This window comes from Orcinus orca, chromosome 21 (assembly GCF_937001465.1).
Source record: "Orcinus orca chromosome 21, mOrcOrc1.1, whole genome shotgun sequence".
In the NCBI taxonomy this organism is placed as follows: Eukaryota; Metazoa; Chordata; class Mammalia; order Artiodactyla; family Delphinidae; genus Orcinus; species Orcinus orca.
Window position 1 is genome coordinate 22,390,529 of NC_064579.1, and position 23,024 is coordinate 22,413,552.

Here is a 23,024-nt window from a genome sequence, read left to right on the forward strand (position 1 = left end):
TTGATGCTGTTAATAATATTATTGTAAAAAGACAATTTATTGCTTCTACACTGATATTGGAAAAATAATAAAGTGGTAAAGTGAATAGGTGTTTTTTAAAATGTGACTAGTAGGCAAGTGGGTTTTTTGTGGGTTTTTTTTGGTGGTGGTTTTTTGTTTTGTTTTGTCTTCAAAGATTACATTTAAAAGTTTATGGAAGATGGGGAAAATTATCTGTTGAATGTTGCATCTTGTGACCTCAGGCTGACTTCAGGCTTTGACAAGGACATCAGCCTTCTTGGGTGTTTGCATCTTAAAAGAGGAGCCTGGAGCTGCAGATATGGAAGGTTTGTTTCAGATATTAGGAGAGGGAAGAGAGTATCCCTGTACTCCTCCATTTTCATTTTGTTGAATTGCTATTGTTTAGATGGAAAATATGAAAAATATCATTACACTGTCTATTATTGTGCACATCACACTGTGTAATGATTTGTTGATTGTTCATTCCGGGGCAAGAACTGTGAGTTCTTTTAGTCAAAGGCTCTGTATTATTCACCTTTTTATCCCAAGAGCCTAGAACAGTGCCAGGCTCATGGCTCATTTCAATAAATGTTTGCTGAATAATACTTGGAATATTTAAAACATCTTTCCATGGTCTTGTGTTGAAGGTTAAAATGTGATTTTCCAGTGCTTGTACATAAAAGGTGTTTATTCATAATCATATGGATGCTATTCTAATTTCTGAAGAGGAGGACAAAACCTAGGTTATTGTGGCATTGTTTCTAATGATGGGTAATTGTCTATTCTCATGTCTGTAAATGTCTGTTTCCTGGAGGCCCTAATGCCTGTGTCCTGTCCTGGGTGTGCCTTTTTACCTCCACCACTAGGGGGCAGCACAGGTAATGAAATCAATTCCCTCCGGTTACACCTTGCAGGATCCCTCCACACCAGTCTGTACAAAATAGCCCCTTGCTTGTAGAAAATGTTATTAAATAGCAATGTGCAACCATTTCAGGTTTTAGGATTCTTTTTTCCAAATCTATAGAAAACTCCAATACATTACCTTAGACTATAATCCGATGACAGAATCTCATGTTTTAAGTGAGGGATTAGTCAAAGGTTGCTTCCGGCTCTAAGACGACTGGTTTCCCAGGTTGATCTTCTCTCTGCCACCCACCCCATTTTTGGTTTTGAAATGTGGATGGAAATAGGAGGTGATCAGGTTCACCTTCAGGTCAGGAGTGGCTGAAGGCCTCAGGGCAGAATCAGGATGTGAGGAAGAAGAGCCCCATGACCCTAACTAGGCCTCCTATTGCATGGTGACCCTATTTTCTTTTGCTTTTTCTTTTTTTTTTAATTTGCTTTTCTCTTTTAATCCTCTGCCTGCTCCAACTCAAAAAATTGCCGGAAATTGAACAGAAGTAAGCTGTCAAAGAGTCAAGGCAAGCCAGCCCCAGGTAGCAGGCTCCCTCCCACGGGGGCCAAAGTCTGGGCAAAGGGGTCTCCACTCAGAGCCATTAATAAAAGCTGGTGCAGAATAAGGTGGTTCTAGAGGCTGGTAATAACCCGGCCCAGAGGGGCTTTCTGCAGTGGCGCACACCTAACAGGGCCAGGCTGTGCAAGAAGAGGTGTTGACTGGCCTTGTCAAAGAGCCCCTTCTCATGGGCACCCAGGACCTGGATGCTACATGCCCCATAGGAGGCCCCAGATTCACACAAGGTACCCAGGCGACAGCAAGTAGCCCCTCGCCTGGCCACGGCCGTGGATGGTCTGGGACCCTATTTTCTGAAGCTTAAATCTGGACAATGGTCTGACAAGAGGAATGTGTTTCCAAATCTCATGTCAAAAATTTGAAATGGGACTGTCCAGGAAAAACTGGAGTCCACAGTCTTCAGCATGATGGTCAGCTGAAAAAAGTGCTGTTTGCACTTTGTCATGTTCATTGGCATCTTTTTTCTTTTTTTTTTTGTGCGGTACGCGGGCCTCTCACTGTTGTGGCCTCTCCCGTTGCGGAGCCCAGGCTCCGGACGCGCAGGCTCAGCGGCCATGGCTCACGGGCCAAGCCGCTCCGCGGCATGTGGGATCCTCCCGGACCAGGGCACGAACCCGTGTCCCCTGCATCGGCAGGCGGACTCTCAACCACTGCGCCACCAGGGAAGCCCCTCATTGGCATCTTTGATGTCAAAATTAGTCGCAGCTTTTCGCCTTTGGTCTGCTCCCCCTTCTTGTTCATTTTCCATAAGCAGCTCCTTCCATCCTGTCTCCCAACAGGCCACAGTCAATTCGGGGAAATTTTAACCAGGAAAGTGAGGCGTCACATGAGGAATTTAGACACTGAGGTAGAGGAAAGAGCAAAGGGACCACCCCCTCCAAGAAAAATAAAACCAAACAAAAGACCTCTTTAGTAAGAATTTAGGTTGTAATATAAATGTCGAGGACACTTTCCCCTTAGGAAACGTGCTTACATGATCGTTGGTAAAGGTCACCAGTGAGATTGTGTCGATGATGTGATTGTTCTTGGAAGGGGCTGGTCCTTCTCTTTTCTGGATTTGTCCCTTTATTCCTCTGAGTACCCCCAAAGCAGAGCCTGAGGGGTGTGGGTAGTTTATTTGGGTGGTGATACCAGGAAGCAAGACAGTGAGACAGGGAAGGAGGAAAAGCTGAGACCAGGGTGGGCTGCTGAGGTTGCTGCTGTGAGCGGTGGGCTTGTTTCCACCGGGATCTCAAAAGAAGCCCAGGGAAAGCTGTTCAGAATTGTCCACCTGAAAAAAATGGAAAGCTTTGCCCACCTGCTTCTGACCTGGACTAGTTGAGGTTTCCTCCTAGGCTGTGAACTTCCTGGTATTTCCGGGCTGCATTTGTGTGTGTTGGAGATGACCTTGGGGCAGAAAGTCTGGCTTGAGCTTGAGCTTGAGGTAAGATGCTGACAGCACAAGGAAAGTCTGTGCTTCCACGGAACGGTTCACTGTGGCTGAGACTGAAATGAAAGGGCTGAGAGCCCATGATGTACCACTGTTGGCTGAGCAGTTGATTTGGGCAAGAAGGCCCCTGCCTAGACCTTGTGCTTTAGAACGTGCCTCTCCGGCCTTCCCCGCACTGCACCGCTTCCCACCCAGAGCTTGTGCCCTCTCTTCTGGAACAGACTGCATACTGAGGACCCTCCTCAAATGGCTGTGAGCCTGCATAGTTTCTTCTATCTTCAAAGGCAGGCTGCTTAGCCAAACGGTACCCAAAGTGCTGCTGTCTGAATGGGGTGAGGATGTGTGGATGGAGCTAGAATGGGGCTTAGGAAGTCCACACAGGGGATGCAAGGCCCCTCATGTGAGAACAGGGCTCGGGTGAAGGGGAAGGCGATTGGCCCAGGGTTGGGGCCAGCTTTCCCTCTGCTACCACATTCCTGTACAGACCACCAAGGAGTCTGAGAATTCTAACTTCAACCTTGGCCTTTATAGGTCATTACTGTGGTATATTTGTCAAGGTAGGAGAACAGAGCATGTTTTATTTAACACTTTGCTGGCTTCATTTATACCTCATATTATTTAGACATATGGCAAATGTAGGAGTCAAGTTCTATCACGTTCCAATTTTTGTGGCCTTGAACTGAGAAAAAGGAACCTTGGAAAATAGGCTTTATATGCTTGGATGATTTTATATAGAATTCCCAAGTTCATTAGCTTCTGTGATGACTCACGATTGTTACTAAAATAAACTTTATATTATCTTCAAAAATCTAGGGATATTATTTAGGTCAGCCATTTCAAGGCATTAGACTCAACGTCTCTGTGAACCAAAGGATATGAAGGACTAAATGCAGGAGAATTATTACCTGAGGGTTGAATCTCAGAATATTACATGTGAGATTTTGCTTGTTGACTCAGTGCTGGCTGCAGGCGGGGCAGGAGGGCATCGGGAGCGGTGCAGATCTGGGTCAGTAAGCAATGCGGGAAGCAAAGCAGAGGGAACTGGGCCTTGTCCAGGCAAAGATGAACCTTACAAGAAGAGAAGAAATTTTAGAAGACAAAAAAAGGTGGACTGTGAGGTTGAAGTGGGGACTGCAGAAACTGAATGGCAAAATAAAGCACCAATTTATCAATGTAAAAATACATATCAGAAGCCGGACCCGTGTGTTACACGATATTCAAAAATCAACTCAAAGTGGATAAAAGACTTAAATGTAAGACCTGAAACTGTAAAACTCCTAGAAGGAGACATAGGGGACCATCTTCAGGACACTGGTCTTGGCAGTGATTTCTTGGATATCACACCAAAAGCACAGGCAACAGAAGCAAAAATAAATAAATGGGACTACGTCAGGCTAAAAGGTTCTGCCAAGCACAGAAAATAAAAACTGAGTGAGAAGGCACCCTACAACATAGAGAAAATATCTGCAATCCATATATCAGAGAGTGGTTAATTTCCAAAATATATAAGGAACACATACAATGCAATAGCAAAAAAACAAATAATCTGGTCAAAAATGGGCAAAGACCAGAATAGACATTTCTCCAAAAAGGACATACACATGGCCAACAGGTATAGGAAAAGATGTTTAACACACTCATCATCAGGGAAATGCAAGTCAAAACCACAATGAGACATCACCTCACGCCTGTTAAGATGGCTACTATTAAAAAAGAAAAAGATAGCAAGTGTTGGTGAGGGTGTGGAGAAACGGGAACCCTTGTACAAAGTTGGAGGGAATGCAAAATGGTGCAGCTACTATGGAAAACAGTATGGAAGTTCCTCAAAAAATTAAAAACAGAGCTCCCATGTGATTCAGCAATTCCACTTCTGAGTATTTATCCAAAAGAATTGAAATCAGGATCTTGACAACATATTGACCCTACCATGTTCCTTACAGCACTATCCACAACGGTCAAGATTTGGAAACAACCTAAATACCTGTTATACCTATCAACAGATGAATGGATAAAGAAAAATATGCTATATCCATATAATGGATATACCTCTAGCCTTTAAAAACAGGGAAAGCCTGTAATATGTGACAACATGATGAACCTTGAAGACATTATGCTAAGGGAAATAAACCAGTTACAGAAGGACAAATACTACATGATCCACTTATTTGAGGTATTTTAAACAGTCAGACTCACACAAGCAGAGAGCAGAATGGTAGTTGCCAGGGGCTGCAGGGACGGGGAAATGAGCAACAGCTAATCAACAGGCACAGTTTCAGTTATGCAAAATGGTGTAAGTTCTAGAAATCTGCTGTATATCATTGTGCTATAGATGACAATACTGTACTGTGAACTTAAAAATCTGTTAAGAGGGTACATCTCATGTTAAGTGTTCTTACCACAATAGAATTTTTAAAAATCATATCAATATCATTTCCTTTCACATCACCAATATCTGGTATTCTTTTGAGAAGCTGAATATAAAGTAGGAATCTTTCTCTGAGTCGATGATGGTGATGATGACGATGATGGTGATGATTAAATAGTAGATGACAATGACTGAGCGCTCACTATGTGACAAGCTGTCCTCAAAGACCTCTGCCTATACTGTCTCCAACCATAAGTGTTAGGTATTATTATCATCCCCATTTTACAGATGAAGGAACTGAGGCACAGAGAGGCTATGTAACTTGACCATGATCCAGCAGCAAATAAATGATGGAGCCCAGATGCAAATCCAGGTAGTATCCTTCTATTACATGAAGTTCAGTATTTTCCTATATTCATCTTGTTATGAATATACGTATTTCCAAAAGGTTCTGAAGCTACTTTAAAACTTTGTTTTTTAACTTTAGGATTTCAGAGGTTAGCTGCTGAATAAGGGGTGAATTCGACATGCATTTGGTGAGGACTCTGAGGTATTTGAGGATGATGCAATAATGGATAGTCAGGAGTTAATAATAATTTATACCTAAGTCATTGAACAGATTATAACACGAGGCATAATGTGGCAGGTGTTCAAAAAGAAGAGGTATGAAGCGCTATGAGAATGCAAAAGTGAGGAATATTACCTCTTGGTGTTGTGGAAGGATTAGGGAAGAGTCTGGGAAGAAGTTCCTTTGCTTCTGGGCTGGGCCTTGAAAGATGGGGAAGATTTTGACAGCTGGAAATTGAATTTTGTGGGCCTGGCCATGTCAATAGATTGTACTCATGCATTTTTAGGTCTACCAAGATTTATTCTTAGTACATTTTAAAAAGTGTTTATTGAGCACCTACTGTGTACTCTGTGCTTAGCAAGGCACCATGACACTTATGACACACTTATGACACACTTATGCACTTATGACACAGCCTCTGCCCTCAAGGAACTTACACACTAAAATAGGAAACAGGGGACTTCCCTGGTGGTCCTGTGGCTAAGACTCCATGCTCCCAATGTAGGGGTTCCGGGTTCGATACCTGGTCAGGGAACTAGATCCCACATACTGCAACTGAGAACCTGCATGCCGCAACTAAAAGATCCCACGTGCCGCAACGAAGATGCCACAATGAAGATTCTGCACAAGGCAACGAAGATCCCGCATGCCACAACTAAGACCCAGTGCACCCAAATAAATAAATAAATATTTTAAAATAAATAAATAAAATAGGAAACAAATATGTATATAAATATAATATAATATGATAGACATATTCAACAAGTAATCATCATTTTTTATTTTATAAAATTTTAAAGTATTTCCTCCCTTTCCCCCCCAAACTGAGGAAGTTTCAGTTTGTAACCTTTATATAAACTGTAGTAGCCTCTGCTGGTGAAATACTGTTTTGTAACTATTAGAATAGTCCAGACAATAGGGAAAGAATTGCATTATTTTAGAGCTGTACAAGGTACTGTCCACAAATCTCAGAAAAGGAAAGGAAGTTCTATGGTAGAGGAAGAAGATGGCATCCAGACTGTTCTCTTAAAGCTATAAAAGCTCTACAAGTATCTTGCAGGCATAAAGCTCCAAGTATATGCTCACAAATCCTCATGCCTCAGAACTGACACCCTTGCAATCCTGTTTTTCATAACACAAGTTTCCAATTCAGTCTCTTCCAAGACAACTTTTTATAGCTGTATATTTCCAATGTTGTAGTGCAAGCAAAGAAACGGTGGGAAGGGGACTAATCTTTGTTGAATGCCACCTGCTCTAAGGACCAGGCACTGCCCATGGCATTTGTGTTAGTTTTCTTTTATGCCACATCAATCATAATGTGTAGATGTTAATTTCCATTTTGCAGGTGAGGAAATTCAAATTCTGGGGGAGTTCATAATTACCCAAAGTCATGCAGTTTCTATGTGTAAGGGCTGGAATTATAATCCAGTCTGTGTGGTTCCCAAGTCCCTCTCCACCATATAGTTTCCATTTTACTTTGCAATCAGAGTAACTGGGATATTTCTGCCCTAAAATAATAAGCAGGAATACTGGTCTCTCTACCTCAACTTAATATCCATGGGTCTGCTTTTAGCATTTGGAGGTGTCATTATATTACAATAACTTGCTTTTATTTGAATAGTGGGCATTATACTACTCAGTCTAGAGATTTGTGATATTCTGGTCTAAATTGAATGAAAGCTATTAGGGGTCTTTAAGATTAGCGTAGTATGATATAATAAAATAGAAACAAGTTGAATTGCGATGAAATTGCTGCTCCTGAATTTAAAACTAGTCAAGATAAAACAGATGTTCAAAAAGATCGCTATAATCTTCACCTGAATACTAATACATTTTTTTGATCAAACGATATATATATTTACATATGGAGAAATAAAACCCACCTTAAACTGCTACTGTCATTTTCTCTGCTATTTCTTGAAGCAAAACAAAAAAAAAATGATGCTGAACTGTTGACTATTAGGCAGCAACACGATGTTTCAGAGAAACTAATTGACTTGAAAAAGTAAATAAGATTTTCAAAGATGAATGAATCATACACCTGCATACAGCATGGTACAGCAATTAGTGTGTGCAAACTCCAGGTGCATCAAGATTGTGACATGAAGATGAGGCATATATAAAAGTAAGAGTATTTTTAGCTGAATCTGATCTGGAAGTCAGGAGACTTAATTTCCATGAACAATTTCTTTCTTTGCTGGTTTGTTCATTCTCCACGTTCTTCCAAAAAATATCTAATATCAAACTGCTTAATTTGTTTTTGACAGTGTGACTTTGGCAAAAATCACTTAAATATCTGAGGTTTTCTAGCACCATATTTATTTCTTTTTTCCTCCTAAAAATACTGTAAGTAGCAGCAAAAGTTCCTGGTGAACTCCCTTGCATGTAATGTTATTATTTTTTATCTTTTGTTGTTTGTTTGCTTTTCATTACAACAACAGGCTAACCTCATACTATTCCCCACTTCTAATAGCTGCTCAGTTATTGCCTTCCCTCCAGAGGGTTTGACTCTGATTAAAATAGAAATGGGACACGAATTGAGTTTTTCTGGGCAAACTATCAGAGAGACACAGGCAGGAGAGACATGGTATCAGGACATTGGGGTCAGGAGAAGACAGGAGGTCAGAGATTTTGCTTTGAACACTTTCTAAAAGATGTGCATGGATAATTTATGGAAATTTGGTGGCAACTTCCAACCAGAAATCTGGATGTTTCACTAGGCTGGCACCAAGTCCTCCAAGAGAAATCATAGTCACAGATGCTCTACAATAAATTGATTTTAGTAGTTTCCCATTACAAGTTTTCCCTGATATCACTTAAACACCCTGATAAATGCTTTTCATACCAAGGCCCTCCCCCCATCCCCAAAGTGTCCCCATTGCCACTACTTCAGCCCATGTGGCAGGATCACTGCTACCTGCTGATCACACGGAGTGTGGCGTCCTCTGATCGTGAAGTCACCTTTCTCCTGGTTCCAGGCTTTCTCGAGTGGACACAGGTCTGTGCTCTAAATAATGAGCAGGAGGTGTCTGAGCAGAAGGCCCTTTGATCAGGTTGGAGACTTAACTAGTAAGTAGGTCACACCGGGCTGATTACCCTGTCCTCAGGGGAAATATTTCTGATTGGCCCAGGAGACTGCAAGGTAATAAAGTCCGGGAAGGCAATGATCACACTGTCTAGAGACCCTAAGAGGCAAGCAATGACCACCGTTAACTTTCCTGCTGCATCCTGTCCCAGGTGAGGCTGTGTGTTTGTGAAGTAGCAAGAAGTCTATGTACCATGGGAGTAGCTTTCAATTCTCCAGAGTCAGCAGAGGGATGGGGTAGTCTGGTCTCAGCAGAAGTGACCGGAGGATAAGTAGTGAAGGGACCAGACAGACCCTGAGGGGAGATCTATCTTTGAGTGTCTATTCGGAGTCAATGTCTTGAGGAAGGGAAAGGATATATCCAGGAGGATATTCAGCTGATTCAGCCCAAGGACTAGGCCTTGCTCTGGACTGGGCCCCTCAGAGGGCAAGACTTCTGTCGGATCTCCTGAGTTGGTAGGAAGGTATGAACTTTTGCCTTGAACTTTAACACCCAGAGCAACTTCTTCTAGAAAGCAAAGGGTAAACCAAGTTGAATGTAAGTTTGAATTTCTTAGGAGAGCAGGTTGAAATGAGTAATGGCAATCCATTGTCCTATGGTCTAAAATGAGCCTACAATATCACTGAGGGTTCACACCTTAATAAAACTGAATTTCGGGAAGAGATCAAACCCTTCTCTCTGTGTTAGAATAAGCAGGGGTCTTCCACCAGAGTGTGATTAACACCTTGTATCCCTCAGCAAAGTGAAGCTGCCCCCTTCCCAATCTTCTAAACAAAGGGTTTCTTCATATTCTTATTTCATTCTATCTTATCTCCATCTCATCTCCACGCCTTGTCTGCTTGGTCCCCAGAGGCCTTGTGTCCTAAACTCCACCCCTGCACTATTTAGGCAATTCTGACAAAAGACTTCCAGGATGGATTGGTGAACCCTCTCTGTTTGCATCTGGAACATAATTACCTTAGTTTTCCATTCCAAGTGTGCAATTATCCATGTTCTCTACTTCAAAATGCATTTACCTCTGACAGAATCCTAACAAAAAAAGACCTGGTCCAGTGGTAACTATGAGGCAGGAGACATGATGTTTTTAAATTAAAAACTAAAAATTTTCTGACACAAAAAGCACAGGTAACAAAACAAAAATAGGTAAATTGGATTTCATCAAAATCAAAAACTTTTGTGCATCAAAGGACACTATCAACAGTGAAAAGGGAACCCATGGAATGGGAGAAATTATTTGTGAATCATATATCTGATAAGAGATTAATATCCAGAAATACTTAAAGAACTCCTACAACTCAATGACTGTAACAACAACAAAAACAATTTAAAAATGGGTAAAGGGGCTTCCCTGGTGGTGCAGTAGTTGGGAATCCGACTGCCAATGCAGGGGACACAGGTTCGAGCCCTGGTCCAGAAAGATCCCACATGCCGCAGAGCAACTAAGCCCGTGAGCCACAGCTACTGAGCCTACGTGCCACAACTACTGAAGCCCACGTGCTTACAGCCTGTGCTCTGCAGCGGGAGAGGCCACCACGAGAAGCCCACGCACCAAAATGAAGAGCAGCCCCTGCTCTCCACAAGTAGAGAAGTCCCGTGCATAGCAATGAAGACCCAACGCAGCCAAACATAAATAAATAAATAAATAAATAAAATAGGTAAAGAACTTGAATAGCTATTTCTCCAAAGAAGGTATGCAACTGGCCAAGAAACACATGAAAAGATGCTTAGCATCAGTAGCTCTTAGGGAAACGCAAATCAAAATCATAATGAGACAACACTTTATACCCATTGGGATAGCTATTATTAAAATAAACAAAACCCAGAAAATAACAAGTGTTGGCAAGGATGTGGTGAAATTAGAACACATGCATTGCTGTTACAGATGTAAAATGGTGCAGCTATTGTGGAAAATGATACAGCAGTTCCTGAAAAAAAAAAAAAAAGAAAAGACAAAGAAAAAAGAAACGTAGAATTACCGTATGAGCCAACAATTCCACTTCTGGATATTTACCCAAAGGAACTGAAAGCAGGGACTTAAACAGATATTTGTAAATCCATGTTCATAGTGGCATTATTCCCAATAACCTAAAGGTGGAAGCACCCAAGTGTCCAGTGACAGATGAATGGACAAATAAAATGTGATATATGCATGCAGTGGAGTATTATTTAGTCTTAGAAAGTAAGGAAATTCTGACATGTCTATAATATGGGTGGACCTCGACATTATGCTAAATGAAGAAGTCTGACACAAAAGGACAAATGTTATACAATTACACTTACATGAGGTACTTAGAATAGTCAAATTCACAGAGGCAGACAGTACAGTGGTGGTTGCAAGGGGCTGGGGTGGGAGTGGAGAGGGTAACAGAGGGTTGTTTAATGGGTGCAGAGTTTCAGTTTGGGAAGATGAAAACACTCTGGAGATGGATGATGGTAATGAGTGTACAACAATGTGAATGTACTTAATGCCACTGAATTCTACACTTAAGAATGGTTAAAATGGTATATTTTGTTATATATATACATATATATCTCCACAATAAGAAACTAAAAGCTTTTTTTTAAAATTAAAGCTTTTAAAAATTAATTAAAGTAAAATCAAAATTAATTAAAACTATTTAAAAATTAAAGCTAGGGCTTCCCTGGTGGCGCAGTGGTTGAGAGCCCGCCTGCCAATGCAGGGGACACAGGTTCGTTCCCCGGTCCGGGAAGATCCCACATGCCGTGGAGCGGCTACCGTGAGCCACGGCCGCTGAGCCTGCGCGTCCGGAGCCTGTGCTCCGCAACGGGAGAGGCCACAACAGCGAGAGGCCCGCGTACCGCAAAAAAAAAAAAACCTTGGATGAACATCATTTCTTCTAATTCTCTTCCTCTAGCCCACCAGCCACATCCTACATCCTGCAAACCACACCTGACAGCTATTAATTATTGTCCTGCCCCTCCCCCAGTTTCCTGGAGTACCTGTATTTTTATGTACCACCTCCTGCTGCTCTAGGCTCCATCTCTGTGCAGTTGGGTACCTTGTATTGGTGGTAACTGTTTACCCGGATAAGCAAGAATTACAATTAAATTGCTGTTTTCTCCTTGCAGATGATGCAGGAATAGGAGAATCTTTGGGTGGCCCATCTCTGTCCACTCCTCCTTATTAGCAATGTAACACATGTTTTGTGGCTTAGGATTTCAAAGAAGGGGGATTTTCTTAATTTATCAGCTAAACCAGTATTACAACAGCTTATGAAGAGTTTGCAATTCTTTGGGTGTAAAGCAGGGACAACATGAAACACTTAATGAAAAACTTTCACAAAACTTGGACTCTTTCCAGCAACTTAGCTATGTGAGAATAACTTCTACACCATGACAACTCTAAAAATAAAACATTTTTAACTTAAAGCTGTTCTTCCAGTTGCTGTTTAAAACTTTATTCCAAGAACTGAGATGCTATTCAGCAAAATGCAACTACAGGCTTCTCAACAATAAGGTTCAATAATCGTTATATGTTTCCTGGTGATGGATTTATTTTTTATCTTTGAAGTTTATAATGATAGCTGTAAAAGTGAATGTCAATAGTATTACTATCATTTAATTTCTAATAGAATGATTTTTATTTTTATGTGTTAGTCAGAGCTATAATAATTCTAATATTACCAGAATTTATTTTGTGCTTTATGATGATGATATCAGTAAACCATATTCCCAGCAACATTTTGCTATGTTTCAGCTTATTAACAGAATTATCTGTGTTTTAAAACTTTGGCGTTAAAATATACCTTCAATAATGCCATTATAATGATCATGTGTTTAAAACTTGTGTAAATAACTACGATATAAGCATTTTTCTCTAAAAAAGAGACTTTTTATTTCTATCAGAGTAGAGCTGAGTTTCTTTGATTAAAACTGTGATTCTTTTTTTTTTTTTTTTTAATTTTTTTATTTTTGGCTGTGTTGGGTCTTCGTTTCTGTGCGAGGGCTTTCTCTAGTTGCGGCGAGCGGGGGCCACTCTTCATCGCGGTGCGCGGGCCTCTCACTGTCGCGGCCTTCTCCTGTTGCAGAGCACAGGCTCCAGTCGCGCAGGCTCAGTAGCTGTGGCGCACGGGCTTAGTTGCTCCGCGGCATGTGAGATCTTCCCAGACCAGGGCTCGAACCCGTGTCCCCTGCATTGGCAGGCAGATTCTCAACCACTGCGCCACCAGGGAAGCCCAAAAAACTGTGATTCTTAAATTGTGTGCTGAACCACCCTAGTGTGACAAGCAAACTTACAGAGGCACTGTGGGTTATTTTAAGTTTTTGAGGGGCACAGACAACGGTTGGATACCACGCCAACTACTACTAAGTTGTTTAGACCACACTACTTAATAAAGAGAATTGTTCAGGTATTTCTTTTGGCCCGGGGACACCAGGAACCGGGAAAGTTTGGGAATCTCTGGATTAGAAAGATTAGTGGACATGAAATATAAGATAATTGAGAATTACTTATATAGTACAATCCTGTCATTTTATAGAGGAGAAAACTGAGGTCCAGCATGGTTAAAATCTTAAAACTAGTGAGTCTTAAATACCCAGCCTCCTAGCTCCCTTGTCAGACTGTTCAGTAAAAAAGATCTGATGAACTTGATAGTCTGCTGAGGTGTCTATTCTTCCTGTACCTGTCTCTCTGCTTTCTGGTCAGTAGATTCAAGCTTTGTAGCCCAGCCTGACCATATAACAGCTGAATATCTTAAGCCAAGTTCCTTACCCTCTGTGAACCTTAGCGTCCTCATTTGCAAAATAATTGGGCTGATGATAATGGCTAATAACAGGTAAAAATGGAGTCAATTCTAGAATAGTAATAGAAATAATGCACTTGAAAAACATTTTGTAAATAGCCAAGCACTTTATAAATTACTGGTTTTCATTCAGTAGTATTTAAACATCTACTATGTGCCAAGCCCTGGGGAGACAAAGAGAAAAACGAAATTGTCTCTGCGTTTAAGAGGCTTATCTCTCCTGGAAGGGAGAAATATAAATGATTATAATCAAAATTGATAAATGGTATAGTAGAAGTAATGACCAAGTATAATGTGATAGAGAAGGACTGAGGGGCAGGGGAAGTCCTGGCAGAAAAGGCAAGAGTTCCGGCCTGACTTGGAGGGTGGGTAGGTAATGAGTGGGGTGGGGAGAGCAGTCCAAGGAGGGGGAGTGCTCTGGACCAAGAAGACAGGTGCAGGAGCAGAGCGCCTTCAAGAAGCAGCATAGTGGGACTTCCCTGGTGATCCAGCAGTTAAGAATCCGCCTTCCAATGCAGGGGACACGGGTTCGATCCTTGATCCGGAACTAAGATCCCACATGCCGCGGGGAAGCTAAGCCTGTGCGCTGTAGAGCCCGCATGCCACAACCAGAGAGACTGCGTGCCGCAGCGAAGATCCCATGTGCTGCAACTAAGACTCGACACAGCCAAATAAACAAATAAATATTAAAAAAAGAAAGAAAGAAAGAAAGAAAGAAACAGCATAGCATCCCATACGGCTGGAGGGAGGAGGATGGGAAACAGGAAGTGGAAGATTACAGATGGGAGAGTAAGTGTGTGTGCTGGACGCTGCTCCCAAAGGCTCTGGGATTCCTCTTGAAGGAGTGGACATTACCCTGAAAAACTGTTTAAGGGTTTAAAGCGAGAAGGGAAGCAGCCCAATGGGTAAATGTGATGAGCTCTCCTTATCCTTTCCTAAGAAGGAAACTTGAGTTTGTTAGCTTCAAGAACTGTGGCGCTGTGTCTGTATAATTCCTTTAGTCTGGCAACTTATTCTGAAGAGAAACACAGCACTTAATAAAGGTTTTAATGATTATGTGTGTGGCAAGGTGGTAGTGAGATTCTTTTTTTTTTTTCTTTTGCCAAAATAAGATTTTATTTTGAAAGTTATTTGAAAGACACTGGTAAGGAAGAAGAACTAACACTCAACGGATGTAGATTCCAAATTTATATTCTTTCCAACTGCCACCAATGGTCTTTGTCATGCCAAAAAGTTGCTTTTTTTGGTAATTCCTATTTTAAGCTCTCTGGAGGAGAGATCTTATTCTATAAGCCAAGCCATTTTTTTTTCCTTCCTCCCTCATTTCTTCCCTTTCTTCTTTCCTTTTTTTCTTTCTTCCTTTCTTTCTTTTTCTCTCTCTTTTCTTATCTTTTTTCTTCATTTCTTTCCAGGAAACAGTTAGTTGGGGATGGGTATTTTTTTAAAAACACCAGGGTAGATCTAATATGTTCCACAAAGAGGAGGGGCTTAGCCAAATGTGAAGTCGAAAGGTTCTCTACTATTTGCTTATCATCTTTTTTTTTTTTTTTAATTTATTTTTGGCTGTGTTGGGTCTTCGTTGCTGTGCACAGGCTTTCTTCATTGTGGTGCGCAGGCTCCTCGTTGTGGTGGCTTCTCTTGTTGCAGAGCACAGGCTCCAGGCACACGGGCTTCAGTAGTTGCAGCACGCAGGCCCAGTAGCTGTGTCTCATGGGCTCTAGAGCGCAGGCTCCGTAGTTGTGGCACGCGGGCCCAGCTGCTCCACAGCATGTGGGATCCTCCTGGACCAGGGCTCGAACCCGTGTCCCCTGCAATGGCAGGCGGATTCTTAACCACTGCGCCACCAGGGAAGTCCTGCTTATCATCTTGCTGGAACCAGGAAGCTACATGAGGAAATGGCATCCAGGAATGCGGTCTATACGAAGCCATTCTGTCTTTGCATCTGAAGTGCTCATCATTGGTCCAGTTCCAGCTCCCACAGCCCGCAGCTCCTCCTCTGGACCTTGACCTTGGAAGGGGGTTCCGTAAATCTCAGCAGTTTTAATCTTGACAGCAAAGCCAGAAATGACTGTAAAGTGATTCTCATTTTCTTCTTAATCTTTTAATTCTGTCACACATAGTATCACTGAGTGAACGTCAATCTCCTCTGTCAAATTCACTGAGAAGTTGATGAGTACGTTTTGGTGACAACTGCCTGACACTCCTCTATGTGTCCATTATCAATCACTCTGTGTGCGTGTGTGTGTGTGTGTGTCTTGATCCGGGATATATCAGCGCTAAGCAGTTTTAAAACTCCTAACTGAAACAGTCAGAATAACATAGGAAAGAAACAAAAATTAAAAACAACCCCCCCAAAGAAACCCAAAAAGAAAAAAAAAGAGAATTACACAGGAACTAGTCTCAAGTGGGTAACTTGACCTATATATCCTCATGTTGTCATTGCTACCTGAATGGTTAACAGGTAGTTTCACATTCATGTTCTTACTTGCTTCTCCAGAATTGAAATAGGTTAATGTACCTCTTGAACCCAACATGGAGATTTTAAAAGTGCATACCACATACGACAATGTCCACTGATGATACTTCTATACTGAAAGTTCTTGGTTAAACCTATGTCAAATTCTTCTCTGAACACACTTGGAACTCTCTATGGCTTAGATGAGCCCGAAATCAGCTGTTCAGTGGTACAGCTTATACTGGCTCATGAGAATTGTTTGTGGACAGCCCTTTTAACTCTGCATCCAGTGAAGTCATGTCAGTTGGCCATGACAGAAGTATTTATAGCAGGTGTATTCGTTTCCTAGGGCTGCCTTAAAAATTAACATAAAGTACCATAATTGAGAGTTAACTATTATTATGTGTTTATTAGTTATTTAGTATGCAGTATAAATTATTTTCTTAACCAATATAATAATGCAACTAATTGATATTATAAAGGATAATATAGTGATTTAAATGTACTGTATTCCCTTATAGTTCTGGAGGCCAGAAGTCTGAAATCAAGGTGTCACCCGGGCTCTGTGCCCTCTGAGATGCTGGGTGGAATTCTTCTCTGCTTCTTCACTGCTTCCAGTGGTGGCTGTCAACCTTTGGTGTTCTTTGGCTTGTAGATGCATCTCTCCAATCTGCACCTCTGTGGTCGCTGGCATTCTCCCTGTGTGTCTTTGTCTCTGTGCCTCTTCTTAAAAGGACACCAGTAATATTGGATTAAGTGCCCTCCCAGTATGACCTCATCTTAACTAATTACATCTACAATGACTCTATTTCCAAACAAGGTCACATTCTGAAGTACTGTACTGAGGGTTAGGACTTGAACATATATTTTGGGGGTGTGACAATTCAAAGCATAAATAACACTGCGGAAATCAGCAAATGCCACAAGTCAGGGCTTTTTTGAAGGGGGGAGTTGGTTTCCAGCATATCAGTGTGTTGGTCTGTCACATGACACCAAGAGAGGGCCACTCACCTCAAATATCACTTTTCCATGGGAGTTTTTCATCAGAAACTTCCTCATATGCCAAATGGCACCTGGCAGAGTGAGAATTAAAGGTGGATGTAGTTAGGATTTTCCAGCCATTTATTAGCCCTTTAAAAATATCTATGTATTTCCATTATTTAAAAAGATTGAAAAATATAGCTGGGTAGAAAGAGTAGAAAGCCAAAAATGAATTATTCATAGCTTAATCATCCAAACAGAGCTATCACTGATTCTTGATAAATTTTCTTCAAAACATTTTTGGAACTTTTGTTTTTGCTATTTACATTTCTCCTTTTGTGCCAAACCTGTCTGAATGCTTTGCCCTCTTTTCTTCATGCTTTTTTATTTTATAAATTTAAAAAAAATGTGAGTAATAATACATTAAGACAACACGCCAGTTAGAAAAATCACACAACAAGACTAAGCAAAATCTGTTTTGATCACTACCCCAATCCCAATCCTCTCTCTGGAGGTAAATACTGTCATTGGTCTTAAATGATTCTTCTAGACCTTTTAAAATGCCATAAACCATATCATACCATGTATTTTATCCCACAGCTTACTTCTCTCCTCCCTCCCACTAAATTGTATACCCTTGAGAGCTTTTTATGTCAGATTTAACATGTTATCTTTAATTACTGCAACACATTTCATTCTATAGATGCACCATAGTTTAATTATTCTCCTATTGCCAATTTTTAGGTTGTTTTCAATCTTCCACAATTACAACTAAGAAGCAATGAAAATCCTTGTACATGCCCCTTTATGCATAAGTACAAGTGTTTCTCTAGGATAAATAACAAGAAGCTGAATATCTGAGTTGAAGACTATAATTTTAATATGACAATTTTCCTTGAAGATAGCCCCAATACACCCTTCCAATGAGAGTGCAGAAGAGTATCCATATATTAAATAATTAAAGAAATAAAAATCACAAGCCAGAGGCTCTAACTGGACTCCTTATTTGTTTTAAATTTCAAAAATTTCCAAATTTCTCTTCTCTGAATTTACTAGGTTTCATCCAAATTCTCTGATTTATAACCTTATCCCTTAGCCAGCATGTACAATGACATGGAATATGTCATATGATGAACAACATAATTTTTCCAAAGAACTTCTAATAGTTTAGTGCAACTGGGACATAGGGAATGAGGTAGGCATAAGTGGAAGAGGTAGCTGGAGATGCAGGCAGGTTAGAGACACACTTGGGCAAGGATTTGTTTAGCATTTGAGGTTGTATAAAGCAGAGAAGTCAGTAAATGGGCTAGTGCGGTAATATAGGCAAGGTTCTGAGCTGAGGCAATAATGGTGGGAAAATGAAAAGGAAGGGAGAGTATCAAGACCTATTTAAGCAGTGGAAATTTATAGAACTTAATGAATGTGAATTGTGAAAGAGAGAAGCTCAGAACATTTCCTGGATTTTTGGCTTCGATGACTGGTTTTCATGACTGAGGTCAGCCACAGAGGAGAACACAGCAGTGATGGTCATAGTGTTAGCCAGCTCATTTGGACAAACTGGTCAAGGCTGTAGAAATGTGGAGGTAGGTATTCTGAAGGTAGGTGGATATACAAGCAAGAAAATCAGGGTTGGAGCTATTGAATAAGGTTCATCCATGGTTAGCACAATCCAAGGGAGTGGCTGAGACTGTCCAAGGGGAGAGCAAAGAGTAGCAAGAGAAGAAATCCAAGGAGGAAATACTAGGAAGCACAAACATTTACACAGGCAAAAGAAGGAAAAATCTGACTGATCCATCTTAATAGTTTGGCAATTTCTTATCAAGTTAAACATACACTTTTTTTTTTTTTTTTTTTTTGCGGTATGCGAACCTCTCACTGTTGTGGCCCCTCCTGTTGTGGAGCACAGGCTCCGGACGCGCAGGCTCAACGGCCATGGCTCACGGGCCCAGCCGCTCCGCGGCATGTGGGATCCTCCCAGACCAGGGCACGAACCCGTGTCCCCTGCATCGGCAGGCGGGCTCCCAACCACTGCACCACCAGGGAAGTCCTAAACATACACTTTATGACATGGCTTTGCTTTATTAAGCAAAAATAAGCAAATATGAATATATGTTCTTACTTTTACTTTCTATTATGGAAAAGGTAGCATACACAATTGGACATTGCCTTTTCTTTTTAAATCTCAAATGGTATACTGAAGAGCTTTCCAATATAGGTATACAGAGAGCTCCCTCATTGAATTGCTGAAAAGTACTCCATTGTATGATTGTACCACAGTTTATTTAGTTATTCCCTATGGATGAACACTTGGATTGTTTCTTATTTTCCGCATTGTGAATAATGCGGCAGTGAATAAATTTACACTTTTCTGAAAATAAAATAAAATACGACATGACAAACCCACTTTTGTGTAACTACCCAAGAGAAATAAAAGCTAATCTTCACCCAAAAACCTCTATGCAAATGGTTATAGCAGCTTGATGTGTATTTGCCCCAAACTGTAAACAACCCCAAATTTCCTTCAACTTATGACTACATGAACAAATTACAGAACATCTATGTATTGGGGGTGCTACTCGGCAATAATAAATCTATTGACACAACAACATCATTGAATCTCAAATGCATTTTGCCAACACCCAAAAGGCTACGTAATGTATAATTCCGCTCGTATCACTGTTGTGAGCTGAAGGTTCATATCCCCCATCCCCAAATTGATTATGTTGAAACCTGAACCCCAAATTCGATGGCATTTGGAGGTGGGGCCTTTGAGAGGAAATTAGGTTTAGATGAGGTCATGAAGGTGGAACCTCCATGATGGGATTAGTGTCCTTATAAGAAGAGGAAGAGAGACCAGAACTCTCACAGTGAGAAGGCAGATGTCTGTAAGTGAGGAAGCAGGCTCGTACCAGGAACCAGATCTGCTGGCACCTTGATCTTGGACTTCCCAGGCTCCAGCATGGTGAGAAATATATGTCTGTTAGGACTTCCCTGGTGGCACAGTGGTTGAGAATCCGCCTGCCAATGCAGGGGACACGGGTTCCATCCCTGCCCTGGGAAGATCCCACACGCCATGGAGCAACTAAGCCCGTGTGCCACAACTACTGAGCCTGCGCCCTAGAGCCCGTGAGCCACAACTGCTGAGCCCACGTGCTGCAACTACTGAAGCCCACGCACCTAGAGCCCGTGCTCTGCAACAAGAGAAGCCACTGCAATGAGAAGCCTGCGCACCGCAACAAAGAGTTGCCCCCACTCACCGCAACTAGAGAAAGCCCGCGTGCAGCAACGAAGACCCAACGCAGCCGAAAATAAATAAATAAATAAAATTAATTTAAAATAATAATAATAATAAATGTCTGTTATTTAAGCTACCAGGTCTGTGATATTTTGTTATAGCAAACAGAGCAGGCAAACACAATCACAGACTCAAAGAAAGGCAAAACTACAGGGACAGAAAGCCTTTAAGTGGTTGCCAGGGCTTCAGGTTGGAGCAGTTGTCTAGAAAGAGGCACGAAGGAATATTTTGGGGGTGACGGATCTGTCTTCATTGTGGTGGTGGATACATCACTATATGTGTTTGTCAAAACTTATAGAACTGTATGCTAAAAAGGGTGAATTTGACTATGTGTAAATTATATCTCAATAAACCTGACCCCTAAAAATGTTACGTATGACAGCAAGATACAAAGTCAATGCCTGGAAAACAAATGAGTAGAACAATGAACTGGCTTAGATGTAAATGGGCAAAGAAAAAGACAACAAAATAATAAATAATTAGGAATATTGAAAGTAATCAAAAATAGGAAAAGCTAGTTTCTGGTGAGAAGCCATTCAGGAGAAAACGATCAGGAGCTTTCTGTGGGCTACAGGTTTAATACATACACATACGCTGACTAAAGAGTACACAATACACAGTCCTCTGTGTTTGTTGCTATAACAGCTAAAAACTTAAGACAGCCTTAAGCAGAACTCATTAGAAATATGGTGCCCTCTACACTATCAGGGAAATGTTGCTCAGTCCTTGGCATGCATAAAGAAAGATATTGAGAAGTACTATAATAAAATTTAAAATAATTAAAATATAGAAATAATATAAAGTATTATGGAAAACTTAGAATAAAGAGAAAGACACCATTATCTAAACACAATGTAAATCTAAAATAGATTACTACATAAATAATATGTTTCTGGTAGAAAATTACCATACCTAGATGAACCAAAGGAGAAAATGAATAAGAGCCCCATTTTCAAAATTTTAAAATTCTGACAAAATCAAGTAAATTTTAATTAAAATAATAACCAGATACTACTGTAAGTCTATCAGGCTAACAAAGAAGACGTTATGACAACACTCAGTTATGGCAAGAATGTGGATCAGAGGAGATTCACAGTCTATTTTGGTGGAGTGAAAAGAGGTTCAAATACTTTGTAGAGCATTTTGGCAGCATCCGGTGAAGCTAAAAGCAGGTATACTCCCAAGACCTGGCAATTTCACAGGTAAATGCCCTAGAGAAATTTTTGCACATTTGCTTAAGAATCTGTATAACAGTATTGTTTACAAGAGCAAAATATTTGGGACAGAGTAAATATCCCTTATCAGATTAGATAAATTGTGTCATTGTCACACAATGCAATAGCCTATAGAAGTTAAAATAAATGAATTAGAATTATATGTATTCTGTTTTTTGATAAACCTAAAAAAAAGAAAAACAGGATGCAGCATAGTGAGAAAAGCAAATTACATAATGATTCGTATAGTATGTATGATACCATTATCTGAAAAACATACAATATACACACACTTGTATGTTGATATATACACATATATAAAAACTCTTCAGAATGTGTGTGTGTGTGTGTGTGTGTGTGTGTATTTCTCCGCAGAAGAGAAAGGACTACATAAGGGACATCTCTATTTGTAGCGTTCCTCCCTCCTGACCCCCCGTAATTTTTTTCTTTCAGAATTTAGGAAAGAAAGAGGGAGGGCAGGAGTAAAAGAGGAAGGAAGGAAGGAAGGAAAGAAGGAAGGGAGGGAGGGAGGACCTAAAGTAAGACAAAGCTTTGTGGTAGATTCCAGGGGGATTAAAAATTGCTCTATATACTTCTCTTCATATTTGAAGTATTTTATACCAAAAAACGAATACTTAGTCCTTGTAAACAATTCAGAAAATACATAGTGTTAAAAAAAAAAAAGTAATCCCTCATTTTAAAAAATGAATGTTAGGGCTTCCCTGGTGGTGCAGTGGTTAAGAGTCCGCTGCCAATTCAGGGGACACGGGTTCGTGCCCCGGTCCGGGAAGATCCCACATGCAGCGGAGTGGCTGGGCCCGTGAGCCATGGCCGCTGAGCCTGCGCGTCCGGAGCCTGCGCCTGCGCGTCCGGAGCCTGTTCTCCGCAACGGGAGAGGCCGCAACCGTGAGAGGCCCGCGTACCGAAAAAAATAAAATAAATAAAAAATAAATGTTTACATTTTGCTGCATATTTTTCCATGTGCCATACTTTCATTAGCCTGCATGTTATATACATAATTTTTTTGGTATCCTTTTCGAAGAGGCCAAAATTTCTCAAAAATGTTCTTCTGATTCATGAGGTGAATGATACTGAAGTCCGTTTTTTCTCTCTTTGGGACGGCTTCTTACCTTAATTCTACACTATTTTCTCACAGTTCCACAGTCCTGTTTGCAGATTTGGTGGCTTGTCCTTCGCCCCACTCAGTCCACTTGGGGGCTGTCTCAACCCATCTGAGATCTACTGTCGAACGGAAGACGACACGCACAGTTGCCAAACCAAGTCTCCCTGTCCGCCTGGCATTCGCTGAGGGCACCCTCGCTGTCTGAAATGAGAACACTCAGAACGGCACCGTCTGACCTTCTGACACTCTTAGTCTACGTAATGCAGGAGAAACT

At 41.0% G+C, this 23,024-nt stretch overlaps 1 long non-coding RNA gene across 1 annotated transcript; it reads right to left on the reverse strand.

Annotated features, from left to right (window-relative positions):
• Positions 1-496: 496 nt before the first annotated feature.
• LOC101273667 (uncharacterized) lies at positions 497-22,895 on the reverse strand. Its single transcript, XR_004478048.2, has 3 exons — positions 22,758-22,895; positions 17,149-17,210; positions 497-3,968 (listed from the first exon to the last, which is right to left on the reverse strand). It is a non-coding gene; the product is annotated as an uncharacterized LOC101273667 (long non-coding RNA).
• Positions 22,896-23,024: the final 129 nt, after the last annotated feature.